Source organism: Myotis davidii, unplaced genomic scaffold (assembly GCF_000327345.1).
Source record: "Myotis davidii unplaced genomic scaffold, ASM32734v1 scaffold1394, whole genome shotgun sequence".
In the NCBI taxonomy this organism is placed as follows: domain Eukaryota; kingdom Metazoa; phylum Chordata; class Mammalia; order Chiroptera; family Vespertilionidae; genus Myotis; species Myotis davidii.
The window spans coordinates 30,857-42,457 of NW_006285608.1; the positions used below are offsets into that span (position 1 = coordinate 30,857).

Below are 11,601 nucleotides of genomic sequence, written 5' to 3' on the forward strand. Positions count from 1 at the left end.
CATTGAAGATCCAAGTTCCCATCTGTTATCATTTCCCTTCAACCCAAAGCATGTCATTCATTTTGCAGTGTAGGTCTTCTGGCAATGCACTCTTTTGTCTCAATTCTTGAAGACTCTCTTCATTGGGTATAGAATTCTGAGTTGCCAGGTTTTTCTTTTCTTTCAGACAGTGAAAATGTTGCCTGCTCTTCAAAATAACTGATGAGAAACCCATGGTTCCCTTGTGTATAATTGGTCATTTTTCTCTGGCTGCTTTTCTGTTTATCTTGGGTTTTCAGCAACTTGATAATGGTTTGCCTTGGCACAGTTTTCTTCATATTTATCCTGCTTGGGGTTTGCTGAGTTTCTTAAACCTTTACATTTATGTGCTTTGCCAAATTTTAGAGAAATTTCCAGTCATTTTTGGCAAATATTTTTCTGCCCCATTATTTATCTCTTTTTCTACAATGATGATTCAATGTATGTTAGACATTTTAATATTTCCCCACAAGTCCCTGAGGTTCTGTTCTATTTTTCCCCCACTTTTTCTCTCTTTTTCAGATTGGATAATTTCTATTGATCTAGTTTCAAGTTCACTGACTCCTCTGTCATCATCCATCTCGTGTTAATATTTAATTTTAGATATTGTGTTTTTTAATTTTAGAATTTCTACTTGATTTATTTTTATAGTTTGTGTTTATCTGCTGAGATTGCCTATCTGTTTGTTCATTATAAGTATTTTTCTTAACGTCAATGAGTGTGGTTGCTATAACTGTTTTAAAATCTTTTTCTACTAATTACAACATATGGATCAACTTATAGTATTTGTTGTGTTGTATTATTCTTTTTATAATGCCCCCCCCCCACTTATCTCTTTCTTCGCTTGTCAAACAATATGGGATTATATCTTGTACGTTGTGACTATCATGTTGTAGAGATTCTGGGTTCTGTTATAGTCCTCTGAAAAGTGTGGCGTTGTTTCTTAAGCAGGCAATTAACTGATTGGATGTCGGTGCAGACTGAATTTCAAATCTCAGTTCAGATTTTTACCTGTAGCCAGGTTGTTTAAATCTGTTTCACGTATGTGTGATTCAGCATCATCCAGGGATCTGGGAGGAGTGTATATGCAGAATTTAAGGGTCCTTTTCTAGGACACTCTTTTCCCCCTGACATTTCCCCCTCCTGTCTAGCTGCTGTGGTTGTGCTCTGGTCCTTCATCAGAGAAAGAATGAGGATTTTCTGTTTAGCTTTAGGAGGCCTGCCTGTAGACTAAAAGATCTGAAAATGGAAACTCACCCAGTTCTCTCCCCCCACATGTTAACTAATATCAGGCTTTCTTGCACGTGTGTGTGTGTGTGTGTGAGTGTGTATGTTTCCTCTTCAATGCCTTCAGGGAAATGTTTTTTTCATTTAAATTAAAAAAATTTTTATTTCCCCAGAATTTACAACTATTATATATAGAAATGTCGGTCCTATAGGAGATTACGTGGCCGTATTTGAAGTTGCTATCTCCAACGGGTGTCTTTCTCGTTCATATCTCACTCCTATCTCACTTGCTCGCTCCACTCCCGCCTCACGGGCCTCATTGCCGTTCAATGAACTGACCAGGCACACCTCCCCACAGGTGGGATTCGCAGTAATTGTTCACTAATGGAAGCCTTCACCTCCGTCGGGTCTTTTCTCACAAGACACATCTAAGTTAAGGCCTCTCCAGGCCACCGTATAGAACGTTCCTGCTCCATCCCATGATGTTTATAGTCCACTCGCATGCTTTGTCCCCCACCCCCGCCATCATACTATATATTTGATTTATTTTTTATATATCTTTCCTCAACTCCATAAGGAAAGACATTTTTGTCTGTTTAGTTATTTTATTTACAAGTATGGAGGTAAGGACTGGGAGAAAGTACTAGAAGTACCGTTGCAAGTGCGTGCCTCCGGGGAATGGGAAAAGGTGGGGTGGGCAGAGGAATTAAGTTGTTGTCGCTAAAATAATCTGCTCAGTGCTGTTGCACATCTTGCTTTAGTCCCTTCTTGGGGCATCTCCACCTCCAGTGCTACAGGGGCTAGGGGAGCAGAAGCGATACCAGGCGGCGACAGTGATAACCACATGATAAGCATTCGTGGCCGGGTTAGAAATGCGACTAAGAGAATGAACTCTGTCATCTTTCATTCTGGAGACACTTCCATGTGGGGATTCTGATGGGAAAAGCAAGTGAGGTGATGCTGATCAGAGCGCACAGGCTTGTTTTACCTTACAGTAGCCTGTTGGTGGGACGGAACACCAGACTTTCAGAGGAATCAAGAAATACTAGGGCACGTTGTTGGGAGAACACTCCCAGTTATATACAATTCAAAACTCACCTCGAAGCCTTCTTCCTCCATCCATACTCCAGGGTCGTCTGAACCATTCCCAGGATAGAGGAAAAGGACTGCACACATCAACTCCAAATTAGGTTAGCATATTCACCCTTTTTGGGAAATCACTGTAGCTGCTAAGGAACTCCTGCTTGCACAATTTCCATCCTGTTGCAATTCTTTTTGATTGTTTCTGGTACAATCATGTTCAGGGCACTATCCCTTTTTGGCTGAAATTAAGCAAGGCCAGCTCTGGTCGGTTTGGCGTAGTGGGTAGAGCATCAGCCTGTGGACAGGAGGGTCTCGGGTTCAATTCTGGTCAAGGGCTTGGCAGCAGGCTCCTCTCTGGGCCCTGGTCGGGGACATGCAGGAGGCAGCCAATCAATGTGTTTCTCTCATACCGTGTTTCTCTCTGTCTTTTTCCTCTCTCTTCCGCTCTCTCTTAAAATCAATGGAACAAATGTCCTCAGGTGAGGATTATAGAAAAAAGAATTTATGCAAAGCTAGATTATTTATTTACTCACATCTTGTAAACGACAGCTGGGGCTTTGTCGATAGCTTCTCTGCGGTCCCTGTTTTTATTGTGTTGTTTTCTGCTAACATTTTAAAGCAGTGACTTGACTTCCCAGGTTTCCTATTCCTATCTATATATATAAAACCCTAATATGAAATAGACCGAATGGCAGAACAACCGAACAACCAGTCGCTATGACGTGTGCTGACCACCAGGGGGCGAGTGCAGAACATGGCAGGCATCGGCCAAGGCAGGAGAGTGGCGTAGGTGACCCAGGGCACCAGACCAAGGCGGGGCACCAGTCGCTGTCATCGGGCGAGCCTCTGGTGGTTACTGAAAATTCTATGCACCCACTGCTGGTGAGTGGGCACATGGGAGAGGCGGCAGTGGGAGCAGGGCTGCCGGCAGATAGGGGACCTGGAGCCATGGAGGATGGGCTAAGACCATCACAGCCTCGCGGCCCACAGTTCCTTTCAAGGTGCCCCAATTCATGCACGAGCCCCTAGTTTTAAAATAAAACTTGATCTTTCTATCAACTTTATGTTTATTTATTAAATTCACCCCCTCACTTATTTTATATAAATAAAAACACTATTATGACTATTTAAAAATATTAAAAAAGAATATCTGTTCACCCACTACTCAGCTTAAAAAAGAAAATATTAGAACGAACAGTTGAAATGTCATGTGTACCCCAATTCTGTTTCCCTGCCTCCCCATATATAACTACTCTTGTACACTTGGAGTTTATTATTCCTTTGCATGGCTTTTAAACACTCACCATATATTTCTGGTCATAAACAATAGATAATATTGTTTTTGCATACTCGTAAGCCTTGTATAAATGGAGTGAAATGTATATATGTGTGTGTGATGTATGTCTTTCTACAGCTTACTTACCCCCACACTATCTTATGTTTTTGAGATTTATCCACGTTCAAATATGTAGCTCTAGCTTATTTATTTTAATTGCTGAAAGGCATCTAGTTGTATGACTATGTTCCAAGTTGTCAATCCATTCACTTGCAAATTAGGATTTATGATTTTCCATTTTTTTGTCATTGAAAACAAAATCATGACGAAAAGTCCTCAAAAGAACTGACATTAATATACTCAGAAAGATGTGTAAATGGTCCTTTTACAAATAAAAAAAAATGGAGAGGAACAAATAGCCAAAGAAATAATTTTTAAAATTTCCAGGCTCACCAAGGCTGGTGTGACTCGGTTGGGCGCCATCCCCTGAACTGAAAGATTGCCGGTTCAATTCCTGGGCACATGGCTGGGTTATGGGCCCAATCCCCAGTAGAGGGTATTCAGGAGACACCCAATCCATGTTCCCTCTCACATTGGTGTTTTTCTCTCTCTCTCCCTTCCTCTCTAAACACATACCCACACCCACAAAAACAACATTAAAAAAACTTAAAAATTTTTTTTTCAAGCCCTGCTCGGGTAGCTCAGTCAGTTGGAGCACTGTCCCGATATACCAAGGTCGTGGGTTCAATCCCTGGTCAGGGCACATGCAAGAATCAACCAATGAATGCATAGGTAAGTGGAACAACAAATGGATGTCTCTCTCTTTCTCTCTCTTCCACACTCTCTAAAATAAATTAAAATTAAATAAGCAAAAAATTCCATAACTAAAGAATATCAGTTCGCTGAGCCTTCCAAGTGCTCAGCACAAGGGAAATCAAGATCCTGCAAAAAAAAGACTCTATGAAATTTCAGAACACGGTACAGGAGAAGATCCTGTGAGTTTACAGAGAGGAAAAATATACAGCAGGTTTTTTTTCTTTTAAATCAAGAGCAAGAATGTACTTAGACTTTTTAGATAGTGACACTAAAAGTAAAAACAAAAAACAAAACAAACGAACAAAAAAAAACCAAGAGAAAATAGCCTTTAAGTTCTTTTTAATTTTTTAAAAATCTATATTTCTTTATTGATTTCAGAGAGGAAGGGAGAAGGAGAGAGAGATAGAAACATCAATGATGAGAGAGAATCATTGATCGGCTGCCTCCTGCACACCCCCTACTGGGGATCGAGCCCGCAACCCAGGCATGTGCCCTTGGCCAGAATCGAAACTGGGACCCTTCAGTCCGCAGGCTGACGCTCTATCCATTGAGCCAAGCCGGCTAGAGCAAGCCTGTAAGTTTTTGAGGGAAATGATTTTCAGCATAGCATTCTATAGTCAGCCAAACTGTAAATGAAGGATGGGTGTGGAATACAGATATTCTTGATGCTTTGCTGGGTTGAATTTGGAGGTGATTTCTGTAGGACCTTTGTGTGTTTATCTGTGAACTCGGTCTATAGCTTTCCTGTTACGAACTGCCCTTGGCTGGTTTTGGTGTTGAGAGTATGTCACCCTCCTAAAAATAAGAGTGTATTTTCCTATTTTTCAGGAACAATGCATATAAAATTAGGCTTATCTACTCATTCGCCTTTTCCATATGCTTGAAAATTGTTCACAATTAGGTGATAAGAGAATAATTAGAGCAAAGGGGAAAGTTTGAATCCTCACTCAGCTCAAAGGAATCTGTGGTGTCAGGCTTGCAGCCAGTCAGGCAGGACACAAAACTTTGGACCCAGCATCAATTTGGAAAAGGGATCAAGGTTCACATTTTAATACCGACATCATTTATAGACACAGTGATCAAAGGAAACTCGCCTAACTTAAAAACACAGTACAGCTTTTCCATCCGTGTGCTGCTCTCTAACGATATCCGCCCCCCCCCATGGCACCCCCAAAAATGGATTTTGGAGGGGACTAAATTTTCAGGAAGAGGGATATTAGCTATTCTTATATTGTCTGAAATATTTTTCCTTTATCTTATACCCTGAACCTCACCAAAGCTTTTCTAGCATTAAATGTATGCAAGCCCCTTTAAAAATGTTATGAACATTTATTTTGTAGTGTTTAAAATATGTTAAAAGCATAAAGGAAAAATATGTCTGTATCCACACCCAGTTAAAATCATAGGCCTCCCTACAGGTTAAAACGAGATTAAATTTGGTGTTTATTTATACTGATACTAGTGGCCCAGTGCACGGATTCCGGCACATTGAAAGGAAATTAATTAGAAGAAATATATATATTTTTAAAATATATTTCTTTATTGATTTCAGAGAGGAAGGGAGAAGGAGAGAGAGATAGAAACATCAATGATGAGAGAGAATTTCTCAATACTTGCTTTCAAAACCAAATTCATGATTGACAATGACAGATAGAGCACACATGTGCTATTGGCACCAGTAAGAGCTTTATATGTATCATGCATGTGTGAGTTAATGTTTATTTTTATTTTTTAATATATTTTATTGATTTTTTACAGAGAGGAAGGGAGAGGGATAGAGAGCTAGAAACATCAATGAAAGAGAAACATCGATCGGCTGCCTCTTGCACACCCCCTACCGGGGATGTGCCCACAACCAAGGTACATGCCCTTGACAGGAATTGAACCTGGGATCCTTTAGACCACAGGCCACTATCACTGAGCTAAACCGGTTAGGGCTCAATGTTTATTTTTAAATTGCCAGTTCACGTCATATGTACCGGCCAGTCGGTGGACCAGTTAGTTGGATGTACGGTCAGTTACTTAGCCTTTTATATATATAGATTCTTTATAATTTTGCTACTTCTGTTTGTATCCCTAAACAAAATGTAGTATTATGTGAATATTTTAAATTTTATAAATATTATCACTCTCCAAATATTCTTCTGTGACTTCTTTCTTTCACCAAATATTATAAGATTTCATCAAGTATTTATGTTTCAGTCATATTAATGTGTATACCTCTAATTTCTTCATTTTTTTGTTATATAAATATTTGCTATGAAAATACCCCAATTTATTTTTTCATTCTCCTGTTATTAGATGTTTCCATTTATTTTGCTCTTGCAAAAACTATGACCATAATTTTCTTTTATATGACTCCATGTACATATATGCAAAAGAAATTTGTTTTTTGGGGTTTTTTTGGAGGTGGTCTTTGAACTTCTTGTCTTATATGCTCCCTAAGCTAATTTAGAAAAAATTATGTGTCTTTTTCTACATTTTTAAGTTGACACCTAAAACTTTTAAGTCATAACTTTAAATATTAACTTGAACCTTATGAATTTGCCATATTTGTTGGCTGAAAATGGTTGCATATTAAAAATTCATATGGTTCAAACTTATAGTTGCAAAGAATATCATGTCTTGTTATTATAAATATTTAAAAATAAAACTGTTACTTCACTTTTGTATCCAATAGAATCTAAATCGCATGGTAACTTGATACTTGCTATTACCCACTTTAAAAATATTCAAATGAACTCTTCCTCCACAGACCAAATTTTATAGTTATTTTCCCCATGTATCTTATATGTCCATTCCCCTTAGCTCATATTTTTTACTTGAAGTCCTCTATTGTTCTTCCAATCATATTTTCTACAGTAAAAATATATGTATGAATAGAAATACTCATGTTTTAAAGTTTCTTATGATAGTAAGACTCTAAGTGTTAAATTCTTCTTCTGTTTTGAGTTATGACAACAATTACTAGTATCATTTGACCAAAGTAACATAAATATAACATAGGTTTTTATAATTATTATATAAAAGTGAAATTTGATCAGAAAGGCAGCACAATAAGGTTGATGGTTTTCTGTTATCAATGAACCAAAGATGAATGCTACTTATTTACTTGGATAAAGCAGGATGCAGCACTGAGTCTCTTCTTCCTTTTTGTTATAGATGTGAGCTCTAAGCAACTTTGCTCTTGTGCTTTAATTGTATTTGTGTTAAAACATTGGAATACAAATTTAGTTCAACTCATTTATCAGAAACATCTTCTATATAACTTAATTGGTAAAGTGATCTTTATAAATTTTTAAATTAAATTTATTGTAATACTATTGGTATGTGTACCCCTATGTTCATTCCACCATCATTCACAATAGCCAAAATATGGAAACCACCTAAGGGTCCTTCAATGGATGATCGGGTAAAGAAGAGGTATAGATTTTTACAATGGAATACTACTCATCCACAAAAAGATGAAATACTGACAGTTGCAACAATATGGGTGAATCTTGAGAGTGTCATGCTAAGTGAATAAGTCAAATGTATGATTTCACTCAGATGTGGGATATAAAACAAAGAGCAACAAACTAGCAAAGTCAGCCTTTTTTGTCAAATTAATTATCCAAATCAGATACTCACTTTCTATTTCTAAAAAAAGTCTTATTTCAATTTTCCAATTTGAATACCTATGCTAATTTGCAATTCCTGAAACAACATCTCACGTCTGAATTCGTGTAACTCAAGTACCCGAGTTCATATAACTCACATAAAGTTGATCGTGTGTCCACACACGACTTTTAAAAGATGTAAGTATCATTTCCTGGACTTAATAACATTTATCCTGTGTAGTAGTGTTGGATGGGAAGAGGGTCTCAAGGTCTGGGAAACTCTAACTAAATGTTATTTCTTGCTAAATGTTAAAATGTAGCATAGTATTTTGAAGATGCAGCTCTAAACAGAATGAGCGGACAGGAATTCAACTGATGAAAACAGCCAACTACAAAGAAATCAACATGTAACTGACCAAATAGTATATATAGGGTGTCCTCCCCCCCCCCAAATGTATATAGCACTCTGAAGAATTATAAAGGCAGTGTTTATTAAAATACATTTCATTTTCAAAATTTGAGCTATCAGCTGTTGGTGTGTATACATTTTGGGGGACACCTGGCCTGCATACCCAATGGAAAGCCTCCCCTTGGGGAGGCCGAACTCTGGATGTGAATCCCCTGAACCCTTTATTTGCTTCGAGGAAATAAAATCCCCTGCCACACCCATGTCTTGTTGTTTGAATAGAGCATCCCAAGTGGAAACACCTTGATTTCCGTCACAGTAGGTCATATTGTTCGCTTACAATTATTAATCCCCTCCCCGCCTTTGCAATCCTTCCGCGAAGCAGAGGACATTTCCCCACCACATTGACTTTGGACTTGGCCGTGGACTTGCTTTGGCTACTAGACGGGCAGAGAAGTGAGGCGGCTGCACGGAGCAGAAGCTTTGGAGGTGCTGCAAGCCCCACCCGCCCTCTTGCTCCTGCTTCCTGGCAGGAGAGCAGAGGCGCCTGAGGGCGTCCACCTCCCCAGGCTGAGTCTTGGGATGAGAGAGCAGGTGGAGCTGACCCACAGTGCTGAGTGGGGAGAGCATGGAGCTGCCCACAGCCACCCAGAGCCAGGAGCACTGCATTCCTAGCCATGCCTTATGCACATCGCAATCTCACCAGGGATGCCGCTTTCTTGGCTATGATGTCAGTCATAAAATACCAACTGGGAGGAACGGGATTCGTCAGTCTAGAGTATATTTTTTATTTACTGCAATTTTTAAATGATTTTTTGATTTTAGCATAGTCTCACTTATAAGGAGTTGCAAAAACACTACCGAGTTCCCCTATCCCCGTTCTCCAGGTTGGTCCGATACATCGTTCCGCATAACCACAGGGCACTATTCAAAACTGAAAATTGACATTGGTACAATACTAGCAAGTCAACTGCAGACTTTCCCTCACTTTAACGATTTTCACCTGCACAGTTTGTGTGTGTATGCGTATCTGTAATTCTATAAAATGTTATCACATGTATACGTGTATCCATCACCACCATTAGGGTATAAAACTGCTTAGTTGCCTTTTTATAGTCACATTTTCTCCCAACTCCAACCCCTGGCAACCACTGGTCCCTCTAATATTTCCACTTGCAAAACATTATAGAGATGGAATAGCGCCATAAGTGACCTTTGGAGATTGTTTTTTGCCCTGAAGCACAATGGCCTTCAGATCCAACCAAGTATTTTTTTTATTTTTTTACTGCTAAGTAGTATTTTACTATCTGTTTATTCACTTGTTGAGGACATGTGAATTGTTTCTAGCGGCAATTATAACTAAAATTGCTTCAATAAATGGTGTTGGGAGGATGGGACAGCCACACGCAGAACAGTGAAACTGGACCACTGTCTTACACCACACACAGAAATGAACTCAAAATGGATTAATCCCCAGAAGCCAAGCAAACAGCCATCAGATATATGAAAAGATGTTCAACTTCACTAACTATTAGGGAAATGCAAATCAAAACTACAATGAGAGACTACCTCACACCTGTAAGAATGGCTAATATCAAGAAGACAAGTTATAACCAGTGTTGGAGAGGTTGTGGAGAGAGAGAAACCCGCATTTAGTGCTGTTGGGAATGTAAACTGGCACAGCCACTATGGAAAACAGTATGGTGGTTCCTCAAAAAAATAAAAATAGAGTTACCATATGACGGACCCAGCAATCCCTCCTCTGGGTATCTACTCGAAAAAGTAAAACACATGTATTCGCAAAGATATATGTACCCTATGTTCCTTTTGCATTATTCACAGTGACAAAGACATGGAGACAATCAAAGTATCCTTCAATAGAGGATTGGATAAAGAAGATGTGGTGCATGTATACTATGAAATACCACTCAGCCATAAGAAAAGATAAAATACTGCCATCTGCAACAACATGGATGGACCTGGAGAATATTATGCTAAGTAAAATAAGTCAGTCAGAAAAAGCTAAGAACCATGTGATTTCATTCATATGTGGGATATAAAACTGAAACTCAGAGACATGGACAGACAATAGTATGGTGGTTACCAGAGGAAATTGGTTGAAGGCATGGTAGAGGATAAATATATAGTGAAGGAAGATGATTTGACTTTGGGCTGGGGGTACACAACGCAATATACAGATTATGTATCATACAAAAAAAAATAGATTAAAGCAGTGATTTTTCAACCAGTGTGCTGCAAGGATTTTTTATGCACTACCTGACTTTTTAATCAGGGACACAGACCTCTTTTCTCCTAGATTGTCAAATAAAAAAATGACAATAGCCAATGCAACAGTAGCTATCCAGTATGAATGAATCAAGTACTAGATGATCTCACTTATATGTGGAATTGAAAAAAGAGAACTCATAGTACAGAGAATAGATAGTGGTTGCCAGAGGCAGGGTGGGAGGGTGGGCAAAATGGGTGAAGGGAGTAAAAGTTACACATTTCCAATTATAAAATAAATAAATCAAGGGGATATAATATGTAGCATGGCGATTATTATAAACTAGAGGCCCAGTGCACAAAAATTCGTGCACTTTAGAGGGGGTTCCCCAGCCTGGTCTGCCCCCTCTCACAGTCTGGGAGCCCTCAGGGGATGTCCTACTGACAGCTTAGCATTATTGCCTAAGCCACAGTCTAGCCTCCCTCTGCAGGAGGCAATTGGCTGATTGTGGAAAGGCACCGCACCCATGACCCCCTCACTGCTGCTGCCTCTGGGCTCCCTCTGTGGAGGCAACCAGGCCGATCAGGGAAGGGTGATGCCCCATCACACCACTGCTGCCGCCATTGCCAGTTTCTGCGGCTGCCTGAGCCTCGGCCCGGCCCTCGAAGCAGCTGCTGCAGCTTTGTCCAGAAGGACATTTGAAGACATCCAGTCTAATTAGCATATTACCCTTTTATTAGTATAGATAATGCTGAATTGTATATTTGAAAATTGCTAAGAGAGTAGATCTTATAAGTTCTCATCACAAGAAAAAAAGTTTTGTAACTATGTATATTAATGGATAACTAAACTTATTGTACTGATTATTTTGCAATATATACAAATATAGAATCATTATATTGTGCACCTGAAACTAATATGTTATATGCTAATTTTTTCTCAATAAAAG

The 11,601-nt window shown here is 39.1% G+C and overlaps 1 long non-coding RNA gene across 1 annotated transcript in view; it reads right to left on the bottom strand.

Moving 5' to 3' along the window:
- Nucleotides 1-207: 207 nt before the first annotated feature.
- Nucleotides 208-11,601, bottom strand: part of LOC107181921 — a 23,756-nt gene continuing 12,362 nt past the window's right edge. Inside the window, exons 2-4 of the long non-coding RNA XR_001512630.1 lie at nt 9,868-9,880; nt 8,403-8,408; nt 208-220 (exon numbers count right to left, since the gene is read on the bottom strand). This is a non-coding gene — a long non-coding RNA (uncharacterized LOC107181921). The remainder of the gene's footprint in view (nt 221-8,402; nt 8,409-9,867; nt 9,881-11,601) is intronic.